The sequence below is a fragment of the Phocoena sinus genome, chromosome 20, assembly GCF_008692025.1.
Source record: "Phocoena sinus isolate mPhoSin1 chromosome 20, mPhoSin1.pri, whole genome shotgun sequence".
Classification (NCBI taxonomy): domain Eukaryota; kingdom Metazoa; phylum Chordata; class Mammalia; order Artiodactyla; family Phocoenidae; genus Phocoena; species Phocoena sinus.
In genome coordinates, this window is record NC_045782.1 from 32,966,971 (window position 1) to 32,987,271 (window position 20,301).

At 43.6% G+C, this 20,301-nt stretch overlaps 1 protein-coding gene across 2 annotated transcripts in view; it reads right to left on the reverse strand.

Moving 5' to 3' along the window:
- The window catches only part of LOC116746130 (C-C motif chemokine 4), an 88,554-nt gene that overhangs the window by 14,299 nt on the left and 53,954 nt on the right, over positions 1-20,301 (reverse strand). The gene's annotated exons all lie outside the window — the stretch shown is intronic.

Below are 20,301 nucleotides of genomic sequence, written 5' to 3' on the forward strand. Positions count from 1 at the left end.
TTTTGAAAAGTAAACTGGCATTGAGTTTGGTTTTGTTTATCTGGCAAATCAGAATCACTGGTTGACTTTCTCTGAAAGACAAATATCATGATATTGCTTATATGTGGAATCTAGAAAAATGGTACAAGTGAACCTATTTACAAAACAGAAATTGAGTCACAGATATAGAAAACACACTTATGGTTACCAACGGGGAAGAGGGGGATAAATTGGGAGATTGAGATTGACGTATACACACTACTATATATAAAAGATAACTAATAAGAACCTACTGTATAGCACAGGGAACTCTATTTGGTGCTCTGTAATGTCCTATATGGGAATGGAGTCTAGAAGAGAGTGGATATGTGTATACGTATGGCTGATTCACTTTACCATACAGCAGAAACTAACACAACATTGTAAATCAACTATACTCCAATAAAAAAATTAATTAAAAAAAAGAATCACAGGTTGAAAGGAATAGTAGGTTAAAGAATAGGAAGATAGGAAATGGAGGAAAATTGGGAGAGATGGAAGGGGGCTACCACAGAGCTACGCTGCTTTACACTTGTAAATGAAAAATGTTGCCTGCTGTATCAGTAAACAAAGAATGTTGCAGCCATCAAGCCATCCCCTTACAGCCGCCCCCCTCCGGAGGTACGCCCTGAGGGAATTCAGGATAGAAACAGGTTGCCCACCATCTAGCCGTCAGCTGCTGCTGCCACCCCCAATGGTGCATCCTGGGGAAACTCAGGATGAGAAAACACAGGATACTGGCCCCAGACAGCTGAGGTTCATATCAAAGAATGATTTCAGTGAGCCCAGTCTCCTGCATCTTCCCATACATACAAAAGCACTAAATCCCTTAACCTGGGACAGCTGGTTTTCTTTAATTAACAGTAATCTTTTGATGTTCCGACTACCTGGTCTTTGTTGCAAAAACTCCTATATATCCCGGCTCCCCTCTTGCCTCTTCAGAGCAGTCCCTCAGAGTTATCTGAGGTGCTGTGTCCTGGGCTTAAGTGCTCAGTTTTGTCTGTCAATAAAACTTAACTCTTAACTTTTAGGTTGTGCATTTTTTTTCAGTCAACACTCTGGAGCCACATTTCCAGAACATTTAAATTACGACTATTTTATGAATCAAATCATAATGTACATGAATGGATACCATTAAGAAGAGTATTCATAATACATATTTACGATAAATCAAACTTTCTGAATAACGGTTACTAACATATTTGAGACTTACTCCAGGCTGAGTGCTTTTTCTGCTGTGTTCATTTGCTCCTCACAATGAAATAGTATCGTTTAAGCACTATTAATATTTTCATTTGACAGAAGAGTAAACTGGGGCTGGGGCTCAGAGAGGTTAAGCAAATTGGCCAAGATCACACAGCAAGTAAGCGGCACAACTGAGTTCCAAAACTAGATTTTGATGTAACTACAGACTTTGCTCTTAACCAGTAACCAAGTTATTTCCCAAAATGTAATCCACCTGTACTCAAATTACAAGCAATGATTGTTTAAGCCACTCACGTCAGAATTTTTAGGTGTGGACCTGGGAATTGATATTTCTACCAAGCTTCAGGTGTTCCACATGCATTTTAACAGCTGAGAACCACTGAAATAGTCAATAGAACTCACTGCTCTTTTCCAAATGCAGTGCACATCTGCATATGGTAACAGGTGTATTGTACATTATTTTCCTAGAATCCATGCTCCACAAAATACATGGCTAATGTTAGAGAAGGAAAAGATAACCAGCCTACATGTGGAGCAGGATTCTGTTTATAGGTTTACTGTGACAACTCAGTTATTTAATAGATAGGTTGCCTGAGTTATAACTATAAGAAATGTACACTGAGCTCGGGTCCTTTCGGCAGAAGGAGGAGAAATGCTAAAGACTTGTGTGGAAACCAAACATGTATTAATTTTTATGACCCACAATTGTTTCATGTTGTTTAAAATAATCTAATTTTTGTACCCCAAATTAGTTTAGAATTGTAGTGATGAAACTTTTAGAGTACAATTCAACACTACTGCTAAGCAAACGTTAAAATGCACGCACTATTGGACCAAGATACCGTTTGCCCTGATTCCATTTCTAGGAATCTGTTTTGTAGCAACACTGCCAGAGGACAGGACTATATATAGACACAAAGATATTCTTTGCAGCACGGTTTGTAAACAGCAAGCAAATGGGAACAACCATTTAAACCAGTAGAAGATTACATCAGAAGAGAATTGAGATGCCCACCAATGGACTATTCTGTGGTTAGTAAAAAGGATAACACACATCTGTACCTATGGAAAGTGTCCATAATATTAGGTGCAAAAGGTATATCTGTTTACATCTAGTATATGCATATATACTCTACATATATGCTACGGAACTATATGTATCGAATGACATTATTTTTGCTTTTATTTTAAAAAACCAGATACACATATATATTTACAAAGGCACATATTTGGAAAGATACATATCAAATAGCTAACTATGGTTTCTTAGAGGAAATGGGATTTTTATTCTTTTTTCTTTAAAGGAATGGGGACTCCTCCTTTTTATTTCCTGTACTTTTTATTTGATTTAGTTTTCAATGAGCATGTATCGCTCACCTCTCCAGTCTCATCTTACCCACCCCTCGACAGGTGATATTCCATCCATCAAAACTACTTTCTGGTTGAGATTCTGAGTTGACACAAAGAGAGCTCAGCTTAGCTCACAGTCTTGATGCCATAATGGCTTTTATATAACGAGGACAATACAAGGAGCAAGTCCTTTCGCCCAAGGCTTTCATATCACCCGCACACGCGCACACACGCGCGCACACACACACACACAGAGCTCCTCCTAGAAAACATTTTATAATCCCCTGCCTTTACGGGGGCCCCATTCCCCTAACACCATTACCACCCACACCATGACAAGTGCGAAGATTCTATCAGGAGAATGAGAGGAACAAACTTTGTCCCCAAAGAAGCAGTGAGGCTGTCATCACTTCTTCTCTATTGGCTTCCAGCATCTAGGGACAAACAAAATCTGCTCGTTTATGCTGCACTGCTTCTCAAGGTCCAGCAGCCCAAAGGCTAATGAAAGCTAACCCATGCCCGATCACTCAACGCAAGTGTTGCGAACAAAAAGTGTAAATAGAATAAAGACCCCTGTGAGGGAGCGGGGAGCGTGGGAATTGCACTATCAACCAATGTAGAGGGCATTTCAGAGTCCGAGACTTGACTGAAGTTCTTAGACAGCCTCTCCGGTTGACCTCCCTAGGGGCTGACCTCCCTGGGGACTGTCCTCTGTGGACACACATGTGTGCCAGCGAGGAGCCCTTTTCGGGAGCTGCCAACTTCTTATCCATGTGAGTTAGGAGCCTGGAGTTTGCCTTAGGTGTTGGGCAGCTAACTTCGGCTGTGCTGTGCTGCGCTGCATGCGGGATCTTAGTTCCCCCACCAGGGATCGAACCCATGCCCCTTGCATTGGGAGAGCAGAGTCCTAACCACTGGACCGCCAGGGAAGTCCCGCAAATAATGCCCATCTAATGACAGCAGGCTTCTGATCTATTCCATGAGCTCAATAACCCAAAAGGGAGAGCTTGCCTGGTCATATACCTTGCATTTTACCTGGTGTTGGGAATGTGTTTCCTAGCATGGGCCTCAATACTACAGTCCCCCCTACACCCCTACCTCTAGCCACGTGGCGGGAGAGCGCTGCCTCCATTCCGGCCCCTGCAGAGATGGAGCAACATGCAAAAGTGATGAATATTTGATGCCCAAAGCCACGCCTTCCCTGCGCCTTTACAAGGAGCTGACTGTCCACTTCAAATAAGGAAGACAAATATTTCACAGGAGAGGGTGGAGAGAGGGACTTAGGACCCACAGTCAGAGCTCAGGATTCTCTCCTGTTAAGTCCCTCACCTCCCTGCCTCTACTCACATTAACTTCAGACTGACGTCGAAATATCTGCCTTTACAGCCCTCCGAGACTCCAGATTACTGACAACAGTTGACAGACTGGAAAGGCCTTTCTTAGCAAAGCTGAATTGTTTCCCTTTTTCCATGTCAGATAAGCCCATTTCAAAGCAGCCTGAGCTCTTTCTTAAAGAATTTTACTTAAAGGAAAAAAAAAAAAAAAGATTTTTACTGAGATGCAATAGACCACAGGTCAACCAGCACCAGCAGTACCATGTGAGAACGGTTCTCAAAAGGTCCTGCCCAGACCACAGCAGGAGCACCTGGGAACCATTAGAAATGCAAATTCTAAGCAAACACCCCCCCACCCCCGCCCCGGGCTTCCCCCTTTAGGGGGTGGTGCCCAGCAATCTGTGTCTAACAAGCCTCCAGGTAATTCCCAGACACACCAAACCACTTGCACTTAACAAAGTCCTCACCAAACTCCCTGCTTTCTCAGTTCAGCTAATCCCATGCTTCAGTCACGAGCTGTTACTTTTAACAGACTCTGCATCTCTGCACAGATACAGAACTCTGTATTTCTCAGGATATTAGTAGTTGCAAGAAGGAAAACAAACAAGCAAACCTACCTCAAAGAGACTGGAATAAATGAACCCTGTGGTTCCAAGATCAAAGGGTACAGGGAGGCTCTGGCTCCAGGAAAGGCTGGATGCAGCAGCCCTGTGATTCCCTGCAGGTCCCGTTTTCTCTTTCTGACCTCCCTTCCATGTACGAGTCCCAAGATAGCTGCCAGTACCTTCCAGTGTCACATGAATTCTTGTTCATTTTCTTCAGCGAAGAGAGACGCTGTGTCTCCCTTGGAAAAAAAAATCACTAGGTTCTTTCAGATTTGACTGACAGGTCAGAAATCCAATTCCTAACCAATCACTATGGCTAAGGGGATGGGTTTCATTGATTTGCTTAAGCTAATCGAGGCACATACCTGCATCATGGTTGGATGAATTTCACATAAATCTGAGAATTACGAGCAAGAATCGCTTCCCAAAGGAACTGTGGGTTTCTGGTATCAAGAAGGATGTAGAGTAGGTGCTGGTCAGGAAAAACATGTTCTCACTACGTGTTTGTTTTTCCTATAGATTCTTTTCTTGAGTTAACAACACTAACACTTTGGGTGTGATACACATGTCTTCTCCTTTGCTCTCCAGATTAGAAACTTTTAGTCTTCTCCATTCCTGAATGACTTTACTTTTAAGAAGATGCTGATCTGTGTATTTCCTGTTGCCCTATAAATGACTATTGCCCAAATCTGAGGCAAAAGAGACATTAAGCTCTTCATAGTGGCACAGTCACCACCAGAAAATAGGGCTACATGTTCATCCCAGGACACACTAAGTGGGGTAGAACTGGTCCTGCCACAAACACTACCCACCCTGCTTCATAAAAGCAAAAGACGGGGGAAAGAGGAAAATGAGAGAACTCTCAGAATAATGAATCATCATTACTGAAATTGCCCATATTGAGGAAGAGAGGAGAATCCTTTACTATTAGACAGACTAAGGGGTAGATGGCAGGGGACACATCATACCTGCTGCTTCTGTTCTCCCTCTTTCCTGGGAACAGCATCCACAAAAAATATTATATAGAACTGACCACATCCCCAGACATGGGGTAGGTCCTGATTAAAATAAGCCTATTTGCATCTTGGGGTTTTTTTTTTAACTTATCATTAGAACTTAAGCATTTCCCATGTCATTGTATTGTTTGTAAAGGCTCCCTAAGAGCCAACCAAGTGAAGATACCATAATTTTCTTTGCCATTTCCATATTGTAGATGATTTAAATTGGGTCCAATTTTAAATTGTTATGAATATGCTGGGGACCAAATACTCTTATGCATAAACTTTCTTCCATATTTGAATGTATTTATATAGGAAATAGATTCCTAGACACGGATTATCTTGGTCAAAGGCTAAAGTCATTTTAAGGTTCCTTATGTATGTTACCCCCATACCTAACACGTCTTTTTTTTTTTTTTTTTGGCTGCATTCGGTCTTTGTTGCTGCGCGCGGGCTTTCTCTAGTTGCATCGAGTGGGGGCTACTCTTTGTTGCGGTACGTGCACTTCAAAGAGGTAGCTTCTCTTTGTTGTGGAGCACGGGCTTTAGGTGCATGGGCTTCAGTAGTTGTGGCACACGGACTTAGTTGCTCTGTGGCATGTGGGATCTTCCCAGACCAGGGCTCGAACCTGTGTCCCCTGCATTGGCAGGTGGGTTCTTAACCACTGTGCCACCAGGGAAGTCCACCTAACATGTCTTTATCCCCTTTGCTTTGTGTTTATTGAGAGCCCTTGATGAACCTCTCTTGAATGAGTGAGTGTCTGAAAAGCAGCCTGCCCTCTCATCACTCCTGAAGCCCAGGCTTTGATAATACAACTCTGTCTACTTGGGTGTGGTTTAAATTGGGTTGTGCTGCTCAGGACTCATGGCATCATTGCAAATGCCACATCTGTGCAGTTAGAACAGCTGTGGAATAACAGAAGTTTCTGCTGGGGGAAATTATGACTATAAGGCTCTACAGAGAAAGAACCAACTAAGTGTGGTCCCACAGTGACACATCTCACCTCCTCTCGTGTGGAAACCACTTCCCCATAAACAGCCCCAGTTAAGTGAGCACTTGAACTATTCTTGCAAATACCCTGAGCCCTGTGGTCACCCAAGACCCCTCTTGCATATACAGGTCAACAAGGCACAACTGGGCTTAAAAACTTCCTCTCTCATCACCCCGAGTTTCTATCTCCCAATAGTCTACCACTTAGGTCTTAAGAGTAGGGGACATTAACACACCATTGTAAAGCAATTATACTCCAATAAAGATGTTAAAAAAAAAAGAGTAGGGGACGTTGCTTAGACCCCAGAAGGAGGCTGGCAACAGCGAGTTGTTCTGGCCCACACTCTTGAGCCCTTACTGCCCTCCTCACCAGGGCTCTCTGCTCCCAGGCCTTCTCTCACAAGTGTCCTCCTGCTGACATTTGCTGTTGTCCCCCCACTTTCTGGCTCAGATCAGACCACATCACTAAAGCCCTATGTACAGGGGTACCAAGTGAAATACAGGACTTCCCAAGGGGTTTTCAAAAATGCCCTCGGCTATCTGTTCAGGGGGGCTTCTCTTTCCAAAGGAGTTCTAGCTTTCTATTCTATGTACCCAGAAGGAAGGGTGGGGGCTTGTCCTATAGTGGGAGTGGGAAAATTGGGTGGGTTTTCCATAGGAGGCAGAATCCAGCTTCAGGTGGTTCCCAGTGACCAGCTAAGTAACCTCAGTGCCACCTTATAGGTGATTTACAGAGATAGTCTCTTGCTGGAAAAAAATCTCTTCTTAGAGCAGGAAAAATCTCTTCTTAGAACAGATTAAGGTTCCCAAATGGAACTGGAACAAGAGACAGACTGTTCAATTAGCTGCATTCTCTGCAGAGGGAGACAGAGACTAAACCTAAGATTAGCGCAAATAAGCAATAGAGGAAGTGGTCCAAGATGGTGATTTAGGGAGATCCCAAACTCACCTCCTCCCACAGACATGCTGTATCTGTAGCTACGTACCGAACAATTTCCTCTGCAGAAGACCTGAAAACTACCCGAGCAGCTACTTCACATCAGCAAACAGAAAAGAGCGACAGTGGATAGCAGGGCAAGATGGCGGAATGGAAAGACCCTGAGCTCACCTTCTCTCACAGGCACACCAAAATTACAACTATTTACAGAGCACCTATCAATGAAAAAGACAAGAACCTACCAAACTAGATCTTCTACTACTAAAGATATAGAGAAAGAACCACAACAAGACAGGAGGAGAGGATTCACCGTACAGTCAAGACCCATACACCCAGGCGGGCAACCCACAAACAGGAGAATAATTACAATTACAGAGGTTCTCCCCAAGGAGTGAGGGGTCTGAGCCCCACATTGAGCTCCCCAGGGCAGGAGTCCTGGGCCAGGAAGACAAGCTCCTAGAACATTTGTCTTTGAAGGCCAGCTTTTGGGAGTCCCAGAGGGCCGTGGGAAATAAAGATTCCACTCTTAAAGGGTGCACACAAAAATCTCACATGCTCCAGGACCCAGGATGGAAACAGTAATTTGACAGGAGCCTGGGTCAGACGTACCTGCTGATCTTGGGGAGTCTCCCAGAGAGGCAGGAGGCAACTGCAGCTCACCCCGGGGACACAGACACCAGCAGCAGCCATTTTGGGGAGCTCATTCTACCATGTAGACACTGGTGCTGGCAGGTGCCATGCTGGAATCTTCCCTCTAGCTTATTAGCCTCAGATCCAGCCCCATCCATGCCCACCAGCCCATAGACACCAGTCCTGGGACACCTCAGGCCAAGCTACTAACTGGGCAGGGACACAGCCCCACCCACCACCAGATAGGCTGCCTTAAGACCCCCTGAGCCCATGTCCTCCCCTGAACACAGCCTTACACACTAGAGGGCCCAGGACCAAGCCCCACGCATCAGTGAGCAGGCACTAGATCTGGGACCCCCAGAGCCCTACAGCCAGAGACCCCGGGACCCAGGTCCACCCACCAGAGGGCAGACACCAGCCTCAGAATGTCCAGCTCCTCCCACCAGCAAGCCTGCTCTAGATTCAAAATCAGTCTCACCCACCAGTGTGTTAACATGAGCCCCAGGAAAACCTTGCTCAATACCTGCGGACCCAGCCTACTCACCAGCAGGCCAGCACCAGCCCTCAGACCAGCTGGGCCCTGGTTCCACCTACCAGTGAGCCTACTCTAAACTCAGAACCAGCCTCACCCACCAGCGGGCAGGTACCAGGCCTAGGAAAACTGACCCAGCCCACCCACCAGCAGGCCAGCACCAACCCTGGGACTGACCAGACACAGGCTCTGCCCAACAGCATGCCAACACAAGCTTTGGGATACCCTAGACCCCACAGCCAGCTATGTCAGAAATCATTCCCACTCACCAGCAGTCTAACACCAGCTCTGGGATCCCTGGGCCCTGCAGCTAGACCCCAGGATCCAACTCTGCCCACCTGTGGGCTAGCACTAGCCTCAGGACCTAGATTCAACCACTGGTGGGTGGGCACCAGTCCAGGGATCTCCTGTGCCCCAACTCCACCCACTAGTGAGCCAGCATTAGCGCCAGGGTCCCCCCAGGGTTCTGCAGCCAGCCTGACCCTTGACCCTACCCTCTGACCCGGCCCCCCCAAGGAGTGGCTGGCGGCCTCCACACAAGGGAGGGCCTGGCAACCAAACAGACCAGGAGCCAACCAAGCCTACCAGACCACCCACAGTAGTCAGCCCACCACAACAGAAGGATCCAAGCAGCCCACATAGGGCACACCCCTAGAGGATATAGCTCTAGTAACCAGAGGGGAGTGCACTGCTGAGACTCACAGGACATCACTTCACATATAAAGACACACAGAATGAAAGAGAGGGGATGGAAAATGTTATTCCACGCAAATAGAAATCAAGAGAAAGCTGGGGGGACTTCCCTGGTGGCGCAGTGGTTAAGAACCCGCCTGCCAGTGCAGGGGACACAGGTTCAAGCCCTGGTCCATGAAGATCCCACATGTTACGGAGCAACTAAGCCCATGAGCCACATCTACTGAGCCCACGTGCCACAACTACTGAAGCCCATGCCTACAGCCCATGCTCTGCAACAAGAGAAGCCACCACAATGAGAAGCCCATGCACCGCGATGAAGAGTAACCCCTGCTCGCCGCAACTAGAGAGAGCCCATGGGCAGCAACAAAGACCCAACACAGCCAAAAATAAATAAATAAATAAATATTTTTTTAAAAGAAGAGAAAGCTGGGATAGCAATACCTATAGCAGACAAAATAGACTTTAAAACAAAGACTGTTACCAGAGACCAAGAAGGACATTACATGATGATCAAGGAATCAATCAAAGAATATATAACAATTGTAAATATATATACACCCACATAGGAGCACCTATATATATAAAGCAAATATTAACAAACATAAAGAGAGAAACATAAAGGGAGTTAAGGGACTTTAACTCCCACTTACATCAATGGACAGATCATCCAGACAGAATATCAACAAAGAAACACTGGCCATAAATGACACATTAAACCTAATAGATATATATAGTACATTCCATCCAAAGGCATCAGAGTACACATTCTTTTCAAGTGCACATGGAACATTCTCCAGCATAGATCATATGCTATACCACAAAACAAGCCTCAGTAAATTTAAGAAAACTGAAATCGTATCAAGCATCTTTTCCAACCACAGCACTATGAGACTAGAAATCAACTACAAGAAAAAAACTGCAAAAAACACAAACAAGTGGAGGCTAAACAACATGTTAATAAACAGCTAATGGCTCACTGAAGAAATCAATGAAGTAATCAAAAAATACCTGAAAACAAATGAAAACCAAAACCCAATGATCCAAAATCTATGGGATGCAGCAAAAGCCGTTCTAAGAGGAAAGTTTATAGCAATACAAATTTACCTCAGGAAACAAAAAATATCTCAAATAAACAACCTAACCTTACACCTAAAGGAACTAGAAAAAGAAGAACAAACAAAACTTAAAGTTAGTAGAAGGAAAGAAATCATAAAGATCAGAACAGAAATAAATGGAATAGAGACTAAGAAAACAATAAAAAAGATCAATGAAACTAAGACCTGATTCTTTGAAAAGATAAACAAAACTGACGATTTTTTAGACAGACTCATCAAAAAAAAAGGGCTCAAATTAATAAAATCAGAAATGAAAAAAGAGAATTATAACTGACATCACAGAATTAGAAAGGATCATAAGAGATTACTACAAACAATTAGAAGCCAAATAAAATGGACAACCTGGAAGAAATGAACAAATTCCTAGAAATCTACAATTTCCCAAGACTAAACCAGGAAGAAATAGAAACTATGAACAGACCAATTACTGGTAATGAAATTGAATTGGTAACAAAATAAATTCCCAATAAACAAAAGTCCAGGACCAGATGGCTTCACAGGTGAATTCTACCAAACATTTAGAGAAGAGTTAACATCTATCCTTCTCAAACTATTCCAAAAATTGCAGAGGAAGAGATGCTTCTGAACTCATTCTATGAGACCAGCATCACCCTGATACTAAAAGCAGACAAAGATATCACAGAGAAAGAAAATTACAGGCCAGTATCACTGACGAACACAGATGTAAGAATCCTCAACAAAATGTTAGCAAACCAAATCCAACAATACATTAAAAGGGTGATACACTATGATCAAGATGGATTTATCCCAGGGATGCAAGAGTGGTTCAATATTTGCAAATTAATCAAAGTGAATCAACATCACATTAATAAACTGAAGAATAACAGATGCAGAAACAGCTCCTGACAAAATTAAACATCCATTTGTGATAAAACCTCTCCAAAAAGTGGGGATAGAGGGAACATACCTCAACATAATAAAGGCCATATATGACAAACCCACAGCTAACATCATACTCAATGGTGAAAAGCTGAAAGCATTTCTTCTAAGGTCAGGAACAAGACTAGGATGCCCACTCTCCCCACTTTTATTCAACATAGTATTGGGAGTCCTAGCCACAGCAATCAGACAAGAAAAAGAAATAAAAGGAATCCAAATTGGAAAGGAAGAAGTAAAACTATCACTATCTGCAGATGACATGATATTATACATAAAAAATCTCAGACACCATGAAAAAACTACTAGAGTTCATCAAGGAATTTGGTAAAGTTGCAGGATACAAAATTAATGTACAGAAATCTGTTGCATTTCTATACAGTAATAATAAACTGTCAGAAAGAGAAAGTAGGGAAACAATTCTATTTACAATTGCATCAAAAAGAATAAAATACCTAGGAATAAACCTACCTAAGAAGGTAAAAGACCTGTATTCAGAAAACTATAAGACACTAATGAAAGAAACTGAAGAAGATACAAACAGATGGAAAGATACCATGTTCATGGATTGGAAGAATTAATATTGTTAAAATGACCATACTACCCAGGGCAATATACAGATTCAATGCAATCCCTATGAAAATACCAATGGCAATTTTAACAGAAATAGAACAAATAATTTTAAAATTTATATGGAAACAATAAAGTCCCTGAGTAGCCAAAGGAATCTTGAGAAAGAACAGAGCTGGAGGAATCACGCTCCCTCACTTCAGACTATACTACAATCTTACAATAATCAAAACAATATGATACTGGCCAAAAACAGACACAAAGATCAATGGAACAGAATAGAGAGCTCAGAAATAAACCAATACACTTATAGTCAATTAATCTGCAACAAAGGAGGCAAGAGTATACAATGGAGAAAAGACAGTCTCTTCAATAAGTGGTGCTAGAGAAACTGGACAGCTACATGTAAAAGTAGAAAATAGTATGGAGTTTCCTCAAAAAACAAAATTAGAACTACCACATGATTCAACAATTCCACTCTTGAGTGTATATCAGGAAAAAGATACATGCACCCCAATGTTCATAGCAGCATTATTTACAATTGCCAAGGTATGGAAGCAACCTAAGTGTCCATCAATAGATGAATGGATAAGAAGATGTGGTTTTATATATACAATGGAATATTACTCAGCCATTAAAAAAGAATGAAATTTTGCCACTTGCAACAACATGGATGAACTTGGAGGGCATTACGCTTAGTGAAAGAAGTCAGAGAGAGAAAGACAAATACTGTATGTTATCACTTATGTGTGGAATCTAAAAAATAAAACAAACTAGTGAATATTACAGAAAGGAAACAGACTCACAGATACAGAGAACTAACTAGTGGTTACCAGTGGAGGGAGGGAACAGAAGAGGGGCAAGATGGAGTAGAGGATTAAGAGGTACAAACTACTATATGTAAAGTAAATAAGCTACAAGGTATATACAGCACAGGAAATATAACCAATATTTTATACTAACCATAAATGGAGTGAAATCTATAAAAATTTTGTATCACTATGTTGTACACCTGAAACTAATATAATATTGTAAATATACCTCAGTTTTAAAAAAATGTACCACATGGGAGGAGGGTAGAAGGGTCTGAGCTGTGGTCTGGCCATTAACCCCACTCCCAGGGTGACCACCCACAGTCAGGAGGGAACTCACAAACCGGGAGCTTCTCCCTGAGGAGCAAAAGGTCTGTAACCCATCAACTTTTCAGGCACCCCAACTTTTAAGACCTGCAACTGAGAGGTGATCCCCCCCAAAGATCAGGCTTTGAAAACCAATGGGACTCGTGTCCACGAGATCCGAAGAGTTGTAGCAAACTGAGAAACCCCTCTTAAGGGTCTCATGCTGCAGCTTCACTCGCCCCAGGGCCCAGCGCAGAAGCAGCCATTTGAAAAGCATCAGACTTGAGGCCAAAAAGACGCATTTGCTAAACTTAAAGCACTGGCCTGAGGGGCCGGCCATTGGGATAATCTCCAGGATGGAGGTATGGTAGAACCATCTTTGCTCTCTCTCTGTGCTCTACTAAAGCCAGCAGCTATTGTTTTTTCTTTTTTTTTCTTCTCAGCATAAGGCATCTTTACCCTCCCACCAGTGGACACCATCTCTGTGCTCAGCCCCTGCCACTTTCCACAGCACTGGTATCTCCCGGAGACGGGCTTTTACACATTCCTGGTGACCATGTTTTTCCATCTGGTGTCCAGGCTTTGTGGCTGCTGCCAGGGGATGCCCTGTGAACCTCTGACTCTAGTGGCCACAGGGGTTTGCATCCCTGGGTCCCTCAAGACTGTAACAATCATGGAGAACAGGCTACCAGCCTCAGGGCACAGCACAAATAACAGGTTGAAACACACCCCAGCTCTCTGTAAAAGAGGCCTGTTTGCTTGTTCTTGTGCCTCAGCTTGAGAGCCAGGCTTCAGGTTTGTCACACATCTAGAGGCCACATATTCCTGAAAGTTAAAAATGAAAGGTGATTTTGGGACTTGTTTGGTGGTCCAGTGGTTAAAGACTCTGCACTTCCAATGCAGGGGGCGTGGGTTTGATCCCTGGTCAGGGAACTAAGATCCCGCATGCCGCCCCACACGACCGGAAAAAAAAAAAAAATTCCAGACTGTTTTTGTAAACAAAGTCTTAGGGGAACACAGCCATGCCCATTCCATGATATACGGTCTGTGGCTGCTTTCTCACTACTGTGGCAGAGTTGAATAATTGCCACGGAGTCTGTATGCCTGCAAAGCCCCAAACATTTACGACCTGACCCTTTATGGAAAAGCTTTCTGAGTCCTGGCCTAGATTATGTTTTTAAGCGTAAGAAAGTTAGATTAAGTCAGAGTCTCTGTTGTAAAATTCAGGAGGGAGAAATTCCACGTGCTTATGACAAATGCAAATGTATATTAATTTTTTGTTAAGCCCTACTTACTTTGTTTTGTTTGAAACTCGTTATTTTTTAGTATCACAAAGTGGAATTTTGACAGTCAGGGTTTTTGAAGAGTAATGAGACAGTTTCTAGCAAATTTTTAAATGTACGCATTCTTCAATCTATCTTATTTTGAGGAATCTATTTTGAGAAACACTATCTAAAGACATAAAGGTATAGGCATACAGATGTTCTTTGCAGCCCTGTTTGTGAAAGCAATGAAAGAGAAACAAATTCATCAAAAATGGAATAGCTTAAAGCATCATAGTACAGCCACATAATAAATATGAAACCACTGAAAATGATGAAGTAGATACAAATGTACTGAGATGAAAACGTATCCGTGACATTAATTTAAAGCTATGTATATAAAATATACCCTTCATATGTGTATCTGTAAATATACAAATATCTTTGTTATAACATAATTGTTTCAGAACTACATGTAATAATGCTTGCTTTGGTAAAAGCTCTATATATTTACATAAACATAAGAAGGACATGTGATGTGATACCTCTCAACCTGTTAAATGTGATTTCCTCTGGGAAACACAATTTTTAAGAAATGGAGAGCTCCACTTTTCATTTTCCACTCTTTGTCCTTTGATTTTCATACATATGAGTGTGTGAATTTTTTCATTTAAGAGACAAGACTTTTTAAGTTGGGGTCTTACTCCAAAAACTTGCCCCTTCTTAGCTCTCTTTGTCCTCCTCTCATCCTCCCACAGCCCACCCCCAGCTATATGTGGTATCCCAGATATTTGAATCCCCTGCTCAAGATCTAGATCCACCATTGAAGGGATGAGCCTTTGAGACTTCAGTGGCTCAGAAAACTTTGGAATGTCAGTTAATGTCATGCTGTCCATTGTATCAAGAGATCAAGGTAACAAACATATCCTGTCTAGCTCCAAGGGGTACATTGTGACTCAGGATTCCCTCTCTCTCTCTCTCCCTCTCTCTCTCTCTCTCTCCACACACACAAACTCACACGCACACGTACCTGCACACAGAGCTCCTCCCATGCAACATTTTACAATCCTTTCCCATTCTGAGATATTCTCCCTTCTGCCCAACAACATAGCAAACCACCCATGACAAGTGTGTGGGCATTATTAGGAGTGATCACAGGAGGAACCTCTGCTCTTGTTGAAGCCATGGAGCCTCCTCCTTGCTTCTGTGGACTCTCAACATCTGACGACTTACACTATTGTCCTACAAGCATTGAAATGTTTCCCAATAGATCTAGGGTTTAGTCCACATCTTGACAGCACGAATATTGCATGAATACCTCATATGTAGGATGAGTACTAAACTGACATTCATCTTTTAGTAATAAGGGGGGGAAGGAAAAGAAAAAGCAAAATACTCTCATAGACTGCAAGTTCACATTGGTCAGGAATTCCCTGGCGGTCCAGTGGTTAGGACTTGGTGCTTTCACTGCTGAGGGCACGGGTTCAATCCCTGGTGGAGGAACTAAGATCCCGCAATCTGCGTGAGCGGCCAAAAAAAAAAAAGTTCACATTGGTCAGACCTCTTTCCTTGGTTATCCTTTTGTTTGAGAGTAAGTGGCAGAGACAGTGCTCCCTAAATAGTCCATATGTTTCCCTACATTGCAGCTGGGTTGGTCTCTTGTGACTAATTCTGGTCAATGGTCTGTAAGCAGAAGTGACGTGTGTCACTTCTGGGCCAGAACAGTTAAAAGCAGTACGCCTTTTCTGTCTCCTTCTCTCTCACTCCAGAAGCCATAGCTACGGGATGGAAGCAGCCTAGATTCCTGAGTCACCAGGCAAGCTGCTCTGGGATCAGTCCAACTCAAAGTATAGTTCATGGGCCAGCGGCATCAGCATCACCTGAAAGCCCAGTAGAAAAGCAGAGCTGAGCCATACCCCAGACATATAGAATTAGAGCTTCTTGGGCTTAGACAGGCCCTCCAGGTGATTCTGGAGCACACTAAATTTTGAGAACCAATGATCCAACCTATATCAGATCTTGTGCAAGTGAGAAACTTTTATTTTGTTAATGTACTGGGGGGTTGTTCATTACAGAACTATAGCCTGTCCTATCCTGACTCTTACAGAAAATAAACATAAAATGCTGAACTTTTCTCCCACTGCTGGTTCCACCTTAACAACATTTGGGGCAGATCCCATAACTTTCTGGCCACATTCAGTAATTAAAATTCTTTCAGTTTAAAACTTCAATCTCAAATTTGATCTCATCTCCACTTCTCCCCACCTCCACACCTCCCACTGGTGCAACTTGGGCTCAGAGGAGTTGGAGTGGGATGAGGCTTTAGTTTGGTCCTGGATCCCTTCCCCTCCACTCTTTTAAAGGCCTAATTCTTCTGGTATGGTGGCGAGGTGGGTGGTCTATGTGGGGTGATACTGGAGTAAAGAGAAAACTTAACAGTTTAAGAAAACTTAAACCTCCCTTCTGTTTGTTATCTCTGCTTCTCTTTTTAATACCAATAAGCCACTGATGCTCTTTTGGGCAGCACGTGCATTTCTTTGCACAGAAGGGGTTTCTGTGGGCCCTCTCTTTGCATAGTTCCCTGGTGTTGACATCCCACTCCTGCCCGCATCCTTCATCTCTCCCTCAGTCCACAGCACTGGCAGCACACCTGGGCCTTCGCTAGCCTGAGCATGTTAAGAAAAGTCTCCCTCTCGGAGCACACCTGGCCCTGCGTTGGGTGTAAGAGTTTACAGGTGATGTGCAGACTGGACTTCAGCATCCTTTGCCCACACAGCCAGGGACCTTTGTGGACATCAACCCTGAGCTCCTGCCGTTAGAGACCTTTCAAGACTTAGACCTCCTATTGGTAGGATGACCATTCTGAGAGTCAAAGAGGATACTATTAGTAATTATGCTGGCACAACCAGCATAAACGGGGTCTTCCCCAGAAAACATGGGATATATGATTCCCCAATCTGTGCTGTGTCGTTGAGAAGAAGGCTCAAGCTCCAGAACCTTCCACAGGGTCGCTTGACCAAGAGGAAACTCACTCCTTTCTCTGCCCTGCCCCTTAGCTCATTTTCTTCTCTCCCACTCAGTCTGGCTCAGGAAGTCAACAAGCACATTCTATACCTATAGGAAGAAGAAAGAGAGCGGACCGCCTAGTGGGTTCCACCTGTGCAAAGAGAGGTCATTCTCCTCTTGAAACGCAGTGAAGGGATCTTGAGGGGTGGGGGGACTCATAAAATCTGGAAGTGCCTGCAAGCAAAATGACTCACTTTACAGTTGAGGTCCTAGGATGAAGCTCTCAAGTGAAAGGGAGATCAGAAATTCAGAAAGAGGGCTTCCCTGGTGGCGCAGTGGTTAAGAATCCGCCTGCCAATGCAGGGGACACGGGTTCGAGCCCTGGTCCGGGAAGATCCCACATGCCGCGGAGCAACTAAGCCCGTGCACCACAGCTACTGAGCCTGCACTCTAGAGCCCGTGAGCCACAACTACTGAGCCCATGTGCCACAACTACTGAAGCCTGCACACCTAGAGCCTGTGCTCCGCAACAAGAGAAGCCACCGTAATCAGAAGCCCACGCACCGCAAAGAAGAGTAGCCCCCGCTCACCGCAACTAGAGAAAGCCCGCGTGCAGCAATAAAGACCCAACACAACCAGTAAACAAACAAACAAATAAATAAATAAAATCTATTTAAAAAAAAGAAATTCAGAAAGAAACATGGTTTATGGTGATACTTTAAGGACCACTGGATCAAGCTTTGCCTGAAGGTAGTCAATCAATACTTCCTGAAGCTTCAGTTAAGTGAACTAACAAGTTTCCTTTATCGGGTAAGTCAGATTGAGCCAGCTTTTCTGATACAGTAACTCAAAACATCCCTAAGTGACACAGACTGCAGTGTTGCAGGCAGCAGACCCCAAAAGTGGAATTGGCTGAGGGCAGAAGCTGAATGCAAAATCAGTAAGGATACCTCTAGTCAGCACAACAGCGGGTCACCCCCATGGCCTCATATATTCTCACCAAGGTCATCTGCCTACCAAGGTTGCATCCAAAGGCAAAATTCAGGACGTTGAAGACTGATTACTTCTTGCATACATGAGCAAAGCCCACTAAGAAAGAGATTAGCTCACTTTGAAACTGGCTTCTCCAATAGCAGAGAAGGAAAAAAGTATAGTTTGCTTGAGAGAAACCCTTTCTGCTTGCTGCCTGCAAATCAAGCTGATTGAGAATCAGTCATCTGGAAAAGCAGAATTCTCTCCTCCAAGCTAATGTTAGTATAAGAAGAAATGGGAAGATGAGAGAATAGAGAGGACAAAAAAGTGGGGTCCATATACAGCCTGATTCATCCTGTTCTCAGACCCCCTCCTTTAAATATTTATCTTGTGGACAAAATGAACTATCATGTTCTCTGTGAAGACACAGGCAACTGGGAGGCAGTTGGAGGCATCAACTGCGGCAACATACTTGGAGCTAATTAAGGAAACCTCCACGCCTGTGGCATCGTTTCATCAGCAGAGGGCCATGGGAAGATAGCAGCCAGTGACGTGGGGGAGAGGGGTGTGACGGTAAAGGAGACGCCCAGAGCTCCCAGTACTGTGCTATGAGAGAGGAGTTCCAAAACCCCGTTCTAAAAGTAACAGTAGCTGACGGATTTTCTGCTAATTAACCATCCAGTGGAATTGACCAAAAACATATCAGAACCTTGAAAAATGGGAAAGGAGCTGTATTGCCTCTGAAACCCCAAGACCAGCCAAAAACAGACTAGGACTACACCCCATCATCGGTTCTCAAACTACCTGTGCATTAACATTTTAAAATTACTGCTGCCCAGTTCCCACCTAAATCTCATTAAATCCATAACTTTGGAGGTGTGCTCCAGGCAATGGAGTTTTTTTTTAAAAGCTCCTGCAAGTAATTCTATGTGAATTCAAGGTTGAAAAGCAGTGCTCTGCCCTCAAGCCAATCCTATAGCACCCATCTCCAGAAGGAACTAGGCAGCCTTTATGATATAGGTATGCACCCCAAGTAGGGTTACCAGATGAAATACAGGATTCCCAGTTAAAACTGAATTTCAGATACACGACAAATACTTTTTGTATAAGTATGTCCCATCTATTGCATGGGACATCCTTATAGTGAAGAATTCTTCATCCTGTATTTATATTTAACTCTGGCCACTCTGGCCCCCAAGCCTCAGCTCAGGTGTGGCTATGGAGAACATTCCCCGAGAAAGCAAAGTGCAGAACAACAGAGAAGGTGACCAAGGCTCTCAGTCAACTGGCGGGTAGGGTATCCTTGAGAGACTGCAGGCAGGGGTGGCTAGACTGTCACTAATGTGAGCACTTTTAGCACAGCACTAATGTATGCACTTAGCGAAGAACCCAACACTTGGTAAGCCCTCAACAAGTGTTAGCCATCATTCTGAGGAAATCATTTATGAAAAGGAACTTGTGTGCACACATTCGCATCACCATGGTATTCATTCAACTAGGAAATTTTCCTAGACCATATCCATTGTGATTTGGTTACAAAATAATATGTCAGTTTCAACTTTCCAGGAAAGTATCTCCAGGGAGATGTCTGGTGTCCCTCTACTAGTACTTTTATCCCTTTCTCATTGCTTTCTGCCCGTTTTCGTATTTCCCTACTTCTTCCCCCAGTATTCCTCTCAACCTGTGATTCAGGTTAGTTGGGAAAACAAAATCAAGAGAGTCAGCACAAGGAAAATGCTGGTTTACCTTTTATATAAGAGCCTTCGATATTTTGAATCATGGTGCCGGGCAAAAGCACTCAATCAGCAAGTGTTGTTTGTTGTGTGTGATGCCATTTCTGCCAAGAGAGCGCTAATCACACTGATTGGTCCACGTACTGAGAGAACTGAAGAACTGAAGAGGAAGGAGGAGGGATGGATGGTGAAGAGGATGACATGCGGTGTCAGAGCAAATGTTCATTACATCACCCACTTCGACAGTGGAAATAAATGACAAAAGTTAAACAAGATACATCAAAGTTAAGGAGGGCCCCAGAGTGTGGCTGGGGGCGGGGATGTGACCCACA